General features: G+C 42.3%; 1 long non-coding RNA gene across 1 annotated transcript; it reads right to left on the bottom strand.

The window, feature by feature from the left end:
• Nucleotides 1-651: 651 nt before the first annotated feature.
• LOC308352986 lies at nt 652-10978 on the bottom strand. The gene is made up of 3 exons (XR_013967719.1): nt 7416-10978; nt 5166-5210; nt 652-1981 (listed from the first exon to the last, which is right to left on the bottom strand). It is a non-coding gene; the product is annotated as an uncharacterized lncRNA (long non-coding RNA).
• Between the last annotated feature and the right edge of the window lie 2817 nt (nt 10979-13795).

Here is a 13795-nt window from a genome sequence, read left to right as displayed (position 1 = left end):
AAGTGAAATTATTTTGAGGCATTTCAGGGGAAGCTCCCTAAAGGAGTTAACTAAGCTAGGAGGGCATCCCTTTGCCCTCCCCTTTCCTCTTTCATGCTTGGGAGAGAACATTTAATGACTAGAAGGACGTCATGGCCTACGGAGGGAAGAACAGAGATCTAGAAAGAGCCTGGGTCCCCAATGACTTTGAAGAGTCACCATATGAGCCCCAGATAGCCAGAGGTAGGATTTCTTTTCTGTTAAAAATAACCCATTGACATTAAGTGTCTATCACTGACCGCTAAATGCAATTCCTAACTGATCAAACCAATTACTTCTCTTCTTTGGAAGAAGGGCTATCACAGGATGAAATGAATTGGACATTCGTTCATCATCATTCCTAATCTTGGCACCTCGCTGTGCCTGTTTTTTGTTTTGTTTTGTTTTTAATTAATTCAATTTGAAAAAGACATTTTATCTTAGAACAACCCAGGGGCTCCGTCTTCAGTTCCTCACGCTAGCAAAATTCCTACCCTTTGTGAACAACCGTCTTTAGACTCGCAGAAACCTCAATTAATAATCATTTTGCTCACAAGATGACTCTAGGGGACACTTACTCAGACACTGTGACTGTCACCATAGTTGTTGGAACTGAAGTTATATACACAGATGAACTTTTCTCACTTGTTTATTTTCCATGTGGGGTGTCTCATTTTAAAACAAACCCATTGTAAGTCCCCAGGCCCTAGATGTAGGCTGTGTTATGTATACCCTTTGAAACTTGTTTCTTCTTTCCTCCAGGAAGGAGGGGAGGTAAAAGCTTGAGTAAAAGGAAAAAAAAAAAATTAAAGAACGAAAGAAAAAAAAGAAACAAAATAAAAACCATATTTTTAACAAAAGGATTTTTGAAAGCCTTGGGAAATGTTGCGTTCACTCACATAAGGCCCCACTGTTTTAAACATATTTTACTATAATTTTTCCTTCAAAATTCTGACATGCAAAGTTGAACGGGGCTCTTTCAGTGTACAACCCCGGGACACGGAGAAATAAAAAGATCAGTATTCCAACTAATGCGTACTCAGTGGGAATCATAATATCGCATAATTGCTTGAAATTCACAGGCCGATCCGATGTCATCTTCAGAAATATGCAAGTTTCCCTTTGTTTTCTGACTTAGAGATATTTCCTTGCTTTAGGGCTTAACCCTTCTGTTGCTACCCCTAATTATTGAAACATGATTGGAAATGAATGTAGAGCCCTGCTTCCTAAACCCACACCAAATGTTAGGTAGATTCCCCCAAATCTGCCAACTTTTGTTCTAACAGAAAAACAAAATATGTATTTAACTTTATCAGTGAACCTCAAGTGTTCCTTTTTGCCCATTTCCTTTTCTACCTGTTTCTAAACACACGCACACACACATATGCACGCACATACACACATACACACACGGTCCTTTAAATTCCCACAAAAATCTTTGCAAGAACAAAGAGTTGCTATTTCGGGGCATGTAATGACATGTTTAAAAGTTCATCAACTTCCCCCTTTAACAAAAATCTGGCAATGAGTCTAAAATAATAATTCACAAAGATTTAGAGAAAGAAAAATCCTTAAGACTTCTTCCTTTGTAACATTATGTAAATCATAAATATACCACCGGTCTGGAAGTGATTACAACAAGCTCCAAGACAAAAGATATTCCTAAGCAGATGCTGCTGACAATGGGCTCTCTTTTCCCATTAGCATAGAAGATTTGGGAAGGTAAGTTCTCATAATAGTTAAATAACAGATTCACGCCATCGTGAAGAAATCCCAAGCGTATGTGTTCTAAGAATAAACTCTAAGTCCTGGGCCATAACTGAGTACACGAACCCATCACACCAACGTGTGTCCTCTTCTTCAAGGTGAGTGAGTCTTCCCGTGTTCCAGCATTCCTCCACGCTTCTCCAGTTTTCTCTTTGCTTCTCCATTGTCATTGTCCCTGACCTTCCAAACAGGATCCCTGGAGTGAAGAGGAGGAAGTATTATATAAACAGCTCATTCTCCGAGTGTGAGTCATTCCTGAATCAGCTCCCCCTTTCCCTATACAAGCGACACCCAGGCCTATCTAAGCTTCTCAGTTACTTGTAGGAAGCGTTTCTTTGTTTTGTCTTTCCCCACACCTTCCCAGAGGGCAAAGGTCTAACTTTTTCGCTCTCCTCCAGGCATTTCAACACTGGGATTGGACATTCGGTTAATGGAACATGGAGAATTTCATTTTGCTTGGTAGTATAGCATGAGAAGCTAAGGTCAGCCAACTCAGAGGGACACTGCAAGGCCATTTTATAATTAAACAGAGCACCCGCTGGACTCCATGTTAAAACAGATGTTTCCTGGCCCCAGGTACTAAGCCAGCTCATAGGAAAACTGCCCAGAGCTTCTCCCTGAGCCAAGATGGGTCAGTGTCTGGAACAACTCCTGTCTAGTGTCTCTTACTGTAATTAGAGAATGAGGCTAGCTTTTGGTCATTAATTCCATTTGAAAAATAGCCATAGCTAAATTAAAAAAGAAAAAGAAAAAGAAAAAAAGAACATCGGGGTGCTTTTAAAATTGAAAAACTCAATAATAAAATGGAGATAATTTATTGGTGATTTATTATTTCACACAGTGTTTTAGCCCTTATATAAATTTCGTACAATGATTTGCAAAATTCTCCAAGATGATTTGCAAAATTTTCACTCCATTTATGAAATGAATAAAATTAGAGGCCCCTTAAGCTTAGGCTGGAAAAGGGTTTACAGATTGGTTAGGACCAGGAGCTCAGACTCAGATGCCATAGTCTCCAGTGGGTCAATGAACAGAGCAACCGAGGGGAAGAACAATCGTTCTGCCTTTTCTCTCTAGTTTTCATTCATTTTCTTGTTTGCGGTAAGAGACATGGGTGCAGGAATAGATCTCTCTACTGGGAGGAAACTACCGTCCGAGCAGAGCTGATGTTTAGTTGCTGTGCACCTGAGGCTAGGACCGTCCTTACTGATTGAGGTCTCGGGGTGCTCTCAGGCCACTGAGTGATGCCCATCGCTGGGCATCCGCCCTTTCTCCAGGAACTCTCAGATCTCCCCATGATCCAGCCGCTGGGGAGAGCAAGTCACCCCCAGGATGTCGTTCTAGCACAAAGGTGTCCATTCTGATAGGTCAGTCCCCAGGCCTTAGTAGTGAAATATTTTCAATATCACCCTTGAGTACAAGCACAATGACAAATAGCAACTGGTATTTTTACCTCTGTGTAGGACAGACGAAAGGGCAAATGAACTTGATAAGGTCATTGAGACCCAGGAGAGCCCATGCTCTGTTAAAGGGGGCAGCTACTACAAATTGAGTAGAAATATGGGACCCGTGTAGCCCGATCTTCTGATTTCTTAAGAGAAAATAAAACCCTGTGTCCTTATATAAAATCTTCCAGTGAAACTGTCACCTCATTCAAACACTGTAAGGGGTAAACAGCATGCTTTTGTGGTTCCCATCTGGCCTAGGTGCTCCAAATTTGCAACCCTTCCCATTCCTGAGACAGAGGAGAGGACTGGTTTTGGAGTGACTCACCACACCCACAAGTCACACAAGCGATCTAGTGGCAGGGTCAGAACTAGAAGCTAGAGCCCCTAACTTTCCCTCCAGTGAGAGCTGACTTTCTTTGAAACAGGTTCTATGCACCATGGAGTACCCTTCAGGAGAGATCTGTAAACCGCATTAAGTAGGGGCATTGATATGTTAGTATTACAGTCATTTCCATTAGTGTTTGCTCTGGCAATAGCAAAATGAAAACTCCCCTCCAAAGCTAACACGTCAAGACAGAAACAAGGGCAGAAGTTCCAGAGATAACAGCCTTGCCCAACTGCGAGAAAAGGTTGGTCCTCTGGCGGCTTGGAAATCACTTTTTAAACAAAGGCATCGACAGAACTCCAAGCAGGGTTTGAAAACATCTCTGTGGCGAGGGGGACCCCAGGCAGAGTGAGAAAGCATCAAGGTCTGAAGAAATTCCACTGGTAGGGGTCATCTAAGTTTAATGGATCTCTAGTTTCACATGGTCCTGAGACCAATCCGCTCTTTCACAGCTATTCTTTACCTTTGTTATTAAACAAGATTGTGCCCAGGGTGACGTCAAGTATTTGTAACATACATTGGTTCAAACACTTAATCATTATGAGCACTGAGTAATGTACAGAAACGTGATGTCACTCTATCGTGCACCTGAAACTAATATAACATTGTATGTTAACTATACTGGAGTTAAAATTTAAGAAAAACTTAATAAAAAGAATAGAGAACCTCAAAAAACAAAACAAAACAAAAAACAGATTTGTCCATAGATTAACTCACATTTGTTCAGGATTGGCTATGGGCTAGACCAGAATTCCCCAACATCCAATATTGTCCTAACTTCTACATGATTTACCTCTCTTCTACCACTTTAATGTTGCCCACTTATTTTTCCAAAAAAGCCACGTGTTCTCGTTCCTTAAGTAGAAAAAAACTGGGGGCACCTGGGTGGCTCAGTTGGTTAAGCATCGGAATCTTGGTTTCTGCTCAGGTCATGATCTCATGGGTGGTGAGATGGAGCCCCACAGTGGGCTCCACAGTGAGTGGAGAGTGCACTTGAAGATTCTCTGCCTCTATCCCTCCCTGCCCCCCACACGTGCACTCTCTGTCTCTCTCTCATAAATAAATACATCTTTCTTTAGAAGATTTAAGATTTTATTTATGTATTAGAGAGAGAAAGCTCACATGCATGAGAGTGTGTGTGAGAGAGAGATAGCAGGGGCAGGGGCAGGGGAAGAGGAAGAAGCAGAACCCCCCCACTGAGCAGGGAGCTTGAAAGGGCTCCATCCCAGGACCCTGGGGTCATGACCTAAGCCAAAGACAGATACTTAAGTGACTGAGCCACCCAGGTGCCCCCAAATAAATAAATCTTTAAGAAAAGAAAGAAAGAGAAGAGAAGAGAAGAAAAGAAAAGAAAGGAACTATCTTTGTGCTGGGATTGCAGTTATATCGATGAATTAAGTAGCCCTTGACCTTGAGACTCCATGGACCATTGATACTAAAGAACTAAATAAACTTCTAAAATAGAAGTGATGGGAGTGCTATGATAAAAGCAGAAGGGGAGCCATGAATTTTCTTTGAGTCGCACAGAGAGGTGGAGAGGGCCTCACCTGGTTTGCGATGTTGGTTGAGCCTTGTGGAATGAGCAGGAATTTCTAAGGGCAAAAAGGAGGAAAAGGTCATTACAGGCAGAAGAAGCAGCCGGAAGAGAGGCACAAAGTCCTAGTAAAGTGTGTTGGGTGTTTGGGAGGATCAGGAGTGGTACAGTCCAGCTAAAGCCAAAGACACATGCGGAGAGTGGCAGGAAAATCTGACTGGGCTTGGTTTTAAATACACAGTTACATGGGAGGGGGCAGAGACTTGGACACCGAAGGTGAAGGAGCACGGCCAGAGGTCTTAGATCAGGAGAGTGTCTGATCTGCTCTGTGTCATAGGAAGATAATTTTGCCTTCAGAAGGCTGGTGAGGGAAGGGGCTGAAGGTAAGAAGGTCAATTCGGAAGCACTCCAAACTCCTCAGGCCAACGGTGGTGAATCACTGATTCAGAGTAGCAGCTGAGACGAAAAGGAAAAGCCAGATTTAAAGACCGTTTTTGTTTGAGGGAGAAACAATAAAGCCTGGTGACCAGTTCGATAAGGAAGATGGAAGGAGTGAAGACTGAATGCAAAATCTTTAATGTGTCTGCGTGGATAAAAATGCCATCTATCAGGATCTAGGGGGACGCAGGGCTTTCGGAGGGTAGGTGGGAGAAGGGAGAGGTGGGGGGCTGGTTGATGAGGAGGAGCTTGGAACTATTAAAGCTGAAATGCCTTCAGAGGACTCTGATCTCATATGAGATTTTCAACACTCAATAAAGTTTTATGTGTTTAAAAAAAAAATAGAGGACTCTTAATAGGTGAACCTCACCAAGAAAGCATTAAAAACTGGAACTGAGGCTCAAGAAGGAAGATGATCAGCCAAGAGCTTGACCCATGTAGAAATACTCTGAAAATGACCTTTAAGTGATAGGGACGGAAACTACTTATACTGAGAACACCTGCTTAGGATAATTAAATAATTCAAAAGCTAGTAGTAAAAGAAGACACGGAACAGCACTTCATTCTGCTTCCACAAATTTTCTTTTGGGGAAAAAAGAAAAAACAACAAACTTGGGAGATGGTTAAAGATGCACTGGGCTCAGAATCAGACAGACACAGATCTGAGTCCTGATGATGTTATTTTCTAGATGTTTGACTTTGAACAAATTATTATTTAATCCTTCTTAGCAAGACACTTTATGTGCTTTGAGGCAGACCCTATTCTGGGGAATGGGAATATAATGATAAATAAAACCTGCCGTCAAAAAAAAAAAAAAAAGAGCTTAAATGAGCTTTTTTGAAAAAACTTGAAGACTGCTATGAGACACTACCATCTAGCAATCGGCGTGATACATGATACTTAGAGAATACGATGAACTTGTCATTTTCTGAGTGCCAAGTCCTTTCTCGTCATTAGCTCATTTATTCTTACACCAAAACTATGAGGTAGATATTGATGTTGTTCCATTATGCAATTGGAGAAACTAAGCTTAGGCCCCTTGCCCAAGTTCATGGGGAACAAACCAAGAGTTCTCTGATTCCCCAGATGCCACACTTCATTTTTCCTTTGTCAGATGACCGATGTAGGCAAGAGCACCTTCTCTCCTAACGCCTGAAAATATAAGTAAGTGAACTAGAAGTTATCATCCAACGAAGTGCCAGTTAAGATATATGGGACATTAACACGAGGATAATCAAAACCGAAACTAGTGAAGATTCCACTGGTATAAATATCTTTCCATGATATGCAGAGTGTCTGAACCAGGGATAATGTCCTACTAATGCTCTTCAGCAGCTTGTAGATTGGCCAAGGGCCCCACAGTCACTCAGGATGGACCTGACTCTAGGTACAGAATCACAGACCATTTCTGGAAATTGGTAGGAATAAAAAGAACCAGTGAGTCAATAACTTACAATTAAAAGCATTTGGGAGGTAATTTGCACTCTTAAATAATGGAATACAACTGCGTAGAAGTCTTTCTGAGGTGAGAATTTTTGTAACTCCACCTCCTTTCCAGGTCTTCTTCTCTGCTCTTGCTCTGAATCACCCTCTTCATTTTGACCACACTATGGGGGTATAGCTCAGTGGCAGAGCATTTGACTGCATTTTGACCACAATGGCCGGGTTTAGGTTGTCTTCACGCCTCCCCAGGATAGCACTCTGCCACTTGTCCCCCACCTCGTCGCTTATGTTACCACAAGCTCTCCAAGCCTCTAACCCATCCAGTAGCTCCCCATCACCAAAAAATACACCGACATTCATGTAAGAGCACAGGTTACTTACAACAACCTTTTGGCCTTCATTCGATGCACACCACTTCTAAGGTCCCAAATCTGTGTTATTCCACACCTCTGACTCTCTGTGCTTGCTGGTCCCTCTGCTGGGGCTGCCCTTCTCCAGGTTCATCTGATAACCTCCTAATCATCTTTAAACACAGTCCGAGAGTCATCCTCTCTGAGAAATCTTTCTATGTTCTAGTTTTTGTATCCGACAACATTCTGTTTATTTCGGAATCTGTCCCACTCAGACTTTCACTCAGTAAGTGTTGACTTCCCCCTTGAAAGAAGGCAACATCATCCTCCATATCTTTGCATCTTCATACCCAGGGAAGCCCCGGCATATATAGTAGGAGCTCAATAAATACTGTTGTATTAAATAGAACCGAATCCCATTGTCATCTTCATGGTCATCACCCGCTGGTTAGTGGGCTCTCACAGGAGTATAATTTGTTGGTAGGTTCTGCATTTCATGCTTTGCGTGGTGGCAGGAGAGACATCCAAACTCTGCTACTTCCGGCCTGAAGAAAAAAGGGCTGCTTGAAAATGGGAGGTAAACAAGAAAAGGTAGAAGAGCCTGAAATGTGCTCATTTTGTCCCTCCTGGAGGCCAGAAGTGGGGATGTTAGTGCAGGCCAAGCCACTTATCTTACAGGATTCTGACCAGTTTTCTGAGAAAAATAAAAGAAACAAGCAAAATGAAAATCTGCGGTCAGAAGGTTACAGAAAGGAAAGGCACACGTTTCTGCTAGGGAATAGGAAGTGGTCTTGTCGTCCACAGCAGGGCTGTCTAATAAATCTGGAGAGTTTTATTGACTTCATAGGCGCAAGAATAACCACCCGGAGAAGACATCGGGTTTCACTTATTTTTTTGGAAAGTAATTTTTCACAGACGCGAGGTTAAAAGAAAGTGGTTGCACGGGCCTCGGCTGTGGTGGTGTGTCTTCTGGTATGCGTAATGCAACTGGATCTCAATGCTGGGACAATGCCCAGTCTCAGAGGTCTAAAGCCTCTGTTGAAAGCCATGAGGACAGAGTGTTGCCAAAATTTTATGTATGCAACTGTAGATCAATTGTCTTAGTGCAAGGATAGGCTTTGATCAAGAGCGTCTGGTGGGAGGGGTTTCATTAAACACTGTTTTCAACTCTTAATTCTACAGCGTTTACGTCTACTTGCTGCTAAGTCTACCACAGACCCTGAATGGCCCTGACACAGAAAGACCCCTCCCCCAGCCCACGTCTGGCTCTCAGACGGCAGCAGTGGCTGGCATGGAAGGAGTTCTTGGGTAGAAGAGATACACAGTTCAGAAGGGTCTGCTCCTTGCTCCCTGGTTTTTGGTCTCATGTTAGACATATTCAAAAAGGAAAATGCTTGAAGCTCTCCCCGTCCTGCCTCACGTCTGTGATTCATTAGGAGAACTTGAAAACTTCCCCTACACAAAGACAAGCTTTCCTAAGAAAAGGATTGATAAGGGTGTATGTTTGTTGGATGAGTTCTTCCTTTTAAAAGCGTCTGGCCAAGAATAGAAAATGCAGTCAGTTTTAGAAGGTTTGAGGGCCCATTTCTGAACTCCTTTCAACTGTCCTCCTAATCATGGAAAAGATGACCTCTAGGAAAGCTGTCAAAGAGTTTGCAGCTTTCATGTTTGATTCTTAGGGTGAACCCCGTCAACAAATTCGCCCACAGGGCAAAGAAAACTTTTCTTCACGAGGTCGTATTTCTTTCACAAACCAAGAAAGAGCAAGGCAGATAGAGGAGCCGGGATCTTGGCCAGCTGGGTGGCAAGTAGCGCCACCTGGTGTGTTGGAGGCCAGTTATCCTCAGAGCCCCCAGCATCTCCAGCAAAATGGACGTGTCCTGGGATCTGAGGGTAAGATCATTGGATTGAGAAGCAGGAAATCAATCAAATCTAAAACCACTCCATCTGAAACAAATCGCCTTATTGTATAGACACAAAAGTAAATGGGTGGCTTTGAGAGGTAAGCAACAGAATCCTTTTTCAAAGGAAAATCTTAACTAATAGATTAACAAACATTTATTGGGTCCTTGGCATGTGCCAGGCACTGGGCTAAGCGCTGCATGTGTATAGTATTACTCAATTTAATCTTCACTGCTCTTAAATAGGCACTGTTATTGTGTCTGTTTTACAGAAGAGGAAAGTAAGAGATCAACTTGCTCCAGATGACATAATATACAACCCACCACATGACATTGATCAAAGCAGGGCACTTGTGGTGCAATTAGGATTGGAATACCATGAACTTTTAACCGTCATCCGCTTTCCTCTTCCACCAACCTCTTCTGTTTCCCTGAAGCAAGCCGCAGGCTTTGAGGAGCAGGGTTTCAAAATCTTTTGACTGGATAACCCCTAAAGTTCCTCCCCGCCCCCCACCCCGCTCTAATGCCCGGTGATCCTGATTCTGGGGATGTAAACCATAGTAATCTCCAAAACAAGTTCCTGAAACCTGGATATTGGCAAACCTTGCTCTTCTTTCATAGGGCCGACTAAGCCCCTTTCCCATGTCTTTAAAGAATAGCTTTTTCAAATTGCTCTGCACCAAAAAACATAAAGATGAAATCAAGGAATGTTTCAGATGTAAACATACTGGCGCTCTAAGATTAAATATGTTGCTTACGTTAAAATGCAGTGCTGAGGTCAGGACCGATATCCATTTCCTGAATAATTAAGTTATTAAGTATTCTATAACACATTTGTTTATGCACTCAACAACAAATTATCTCTGAAAAATCCAGCTAAAAACAAAACAGCTAAAATCCAGCCAAAAAATAAGCATTAGGTATTAGCATTTTTACCTCTCACATTAGCTGGATGTCTGTCTGGGTATCGGCTCACTCAGAGCAGGGGGTTCATCAGGGAAAGGGGGAGACTTTTGATGTCTTTGTTAGCTTTTCACAAAGGCAAAAAAAACTCCACAGGCTGAACCTCTTAACTTCTAACTCACATCAGACATCCCTAAATTGCATGGTTTTAGTGTTGCTAAGGGGGGGGTGGGGAAACGGTCTCCTTCTCACAGTGTGGGTGAAGGTGTAAATCGGTATAAAATTATTGGAGGGCAATTTGGCAATAGCTATTAAAAATGAAATGCTCATACCCTTTGACCCAATAATAATTCACCTTCTGGGAATTCATCATAGAGAAATACTCGTACAACGGCTCAAAGATTTAAGAGTAAAATGATGTTTGCAAGAATATTTGGTACAGGGAAAACTGGAAAGAACCCAAGTGTGCATTAACAGGCAATTGGTTAGAGATACTATGGTTTGGCCATACAGGACCATACCGTGGAGCCATTAAAAAGAAGATTAAAAAGAAGCTCACTTTTTTCAGACTGGCATAGAAAGATGTCTGAGACATATTGCTAGGTGGAAAACAGCATGCTTCAAAGCTGAACTATAATCCCATTTTTTGTAAAATAATAAATGAAATTTTTAATATATGCCTTGAAAAAAATGTTAACTGGTTTTCTCAGCTGTGTGGGATTATGGAAGATTTTCACTTTCAATGCTATAATGTTTCAAGCTATTTATATATGTGTGTATATATATTTATATAGATATGCCATTACTTTTGTAATCAGAAAAAATAAATGTTGCTGTAGCTTGGTCCCTTGAGAGCCCTGTTACAAAAGTGTAGAAGGCTAGTCCAAACCCATTAACTTTACTGGAAAACAAAACTTAGTTGAAATTGGAACGGGGATGCTGCTTAACCAAAGGGAGGTCACTCACGGAAATTCTTCTGCCTTTAGAGTCTACAAGCCTTTGTAATAATTAGCCCACAACGAAATGTTCTTTTAAAGAGGAGCTAAGGAGGATAAATGTAAAACGCAGCCAGTTTTGGAACCACTGCCGTCGTTGACAGCCGTCTGAGCCCTGGGACGCGAAGAGGTCTCCTCTTTAACTGCGACTTGCCCGAGGTGGGGTGGGGGGGGGGAGTGTCATAAAAATGAAGAAGAGTTTGTGTTTAATTTTTGCACGTGCACCAAACTAAGATTTGGTGCACGTCCCCCAGCTCCGGGGCCGGTTCCTACGGCGGCAGTGGTGGTGGCAGGGGAGCTACCGCTTATACAATAAAGGGGCCTGTTCGTTGCAAAGAATGCAAAATTACAAGTACAAAATTAGGTACAGCATTCTGAAGGGGCCCCTGAAAAGGACAGGGCCTTAAACTAAGCTTAATTAGCTTCCCAGAGATCCGTCCCGCTCTGACTCAGAGTTCTTCAACCAAGATAACAGGGGAGAGTAACGGGCACACTTCCTCTCCTTCAAGAATTACCCTGCCAAAGAGGAGTTCCGGTGTCATGCGTAAAAGCTAGAGGCAGCACCCCAGAGCCCTGGGACACTGTGCGATCTCTGTTCTTTGGGGGACACTTAAGTTTCTGTGGACGTTCGAGCTCTGAAGAATCTGTACTTGTTGACAATGGCAGACGCCCAGTTCTTGATGCTCGTAAAACCATGGCAGTCAGAGTTGGAAAAGATGTATTAGGTCATCAATCTAGATTCAGGTCCAAGGCAGGATGGTTCATTACTGTAGTCATTCCAAGCCTTTGTCCAGGCAGCCTGGAAATGTCTTGAGGGCCTCACTCTTAGAAGGCTGTTCCTCTCTGCTGGTTACTGGGCAAGTTGTGGAGGTGTTTGAAGAAGAAAAAAAAAAAAACAAAAAAAGGCAGTTTAGAGTTGGAACCACACAAATACTTAATTATATCCATTCACCTAGATTTCTATCAGTGTTTTCCACATGAAGAAAACGATTTAGTGTAAAGAAACTCTTGGTCTCCGGCATAAAGTTGCCATCAGGGAACAAATCACTGATTTTTTCCGGTTCCTTGTATTTCAACTTTGGTGGTGAGTTTCTTTTTAGCCTTAGGGAAAAAGCTAACTTGCTGGGGTCCTCCGTAGCCAGCATTACCAAGAAACGGTAATAATGAAAAGCTGCTTTTGTTAATAGAAAGTGGCTTCCTAAACACTTATTTTGGGTCTATTTACCTGTCTTTGGCGAACTTGATGTGTTCCCGATTTTTATTTTAGGCTTTTATGGCACTATAAAAATGGGGAGTCTGGGGGCGTCTGGGTGGCTCAGTAGGTTAAGCGTCTGCCTTCGGCTCAGGTCATGATCCCAGGATCCTGGGATCAGCCCAGCATCAGGCTCCCTGCTCAGCAGGAGCCTGCTTGTCCTTCTCCTTCTGCTCTTCCTCCTGTCCCCTGCTCTGCTCTCTCTCTCCGTTGAATAAATAAATAAAATCTTTTTTTTTTTTTAAATGGGGACTCTGAAAGCTAAGTTTTTATTTTCTCATGTTTTCCTTGCAGTCCATACTGATAGTGAAGCTCATTTCCCAAAAGCTTCTGATGGCTACTTTTTTGGTAGCACAGAGAGGATTGTTCTAGACTGGAAGGAGAGTAGACTTGAATTGTGATCGACTGATGAATGTCTGCTGTATGTCCTAGTGAAATCTCTTATCCCTGTGCCTCACGAGTGTGCAATGGCATGTGTGTGGTCGGCTTGCTTATTCTTCATGTGTTTGGCAGTTTATGGGTTGGTTTGTTGTTGTTGTTGTTTGCCTTGAAAATACTCAGAACAATTCTTTCTTTGATAAGTCATACCATTAGCAAATATAAAGTGCTAAACAATAATCTATTTGGATATTTGCATTTGAGAGTTCATTTCTATCTTAAGACAAGTGGGCATTAGTTTATGGATGTTAGTGACATTATTTTTAGTAATGGGCTCTTTTAGCAACAAGCAACCCTCAGGAACCTCTTTTATTTTTTTCTATTCCCAAAGATGGGCTTCCGGTTTATCAACCATCAAGAAACTAACCGCAAGACTCCGTGTCAGGCTGGGCGTGGAGCCTGCTTAAGATTCACTCTCTCCCTCTGCCTCTCCCAACCCCCCAAATAAATAAATAAATAGATAATAAATAAATAAACGTAAAATAATTTTTTAAAAAAGAAACTAACCACAAATGCTGAGTTAAACTTAGGAGACTTTAGTTAGATTTAAAAAGTTGAGAATTCATTCAAAATGAAAAAATGTGCTCAGCAAAAAACAAACAAAGAAACAACAACAGAAACACAACTATTTGCCAAAGTATAGTAAAGGGGGATACCTGGGTGGCTCAGTGGGTTAAGCGGCTGCCCTCTGCTCAGGTCAGGATCCCAGAGTTCTGGTATCAAGTCCTGCATTGGGCTCCTTGCTCACTGGGGTGCCTGCTTCTCTCTCTGCTTCTGCTTGCCACTCTGCCTGTTTGTGTTCTCTCTCTTTCTCTCTGCCAAATAAATAAATGCAATCTTACAAAAAAAAAAAAAAAGATGGGCACCTGGGTGGCTCAGTGGGTTAAGCCGCTGCCTTTGGCTCAAGTCGTGATCCCGGGAT

Source organism: Martes martes, assembly GCF_963455335.1.
Source record: "Martes martes genome assembly, chromosome: 12".
Lineage (NCBI taxonomy): Eukaryota > Metazoa > Chordata > Mammalia > Carnivora > Mustelidae > Martes > Martes martes.
Note: the sequence above shows the minus strand (reverse complement) of the source record. Positions and strands in the feature narration are given on the sequence as shown.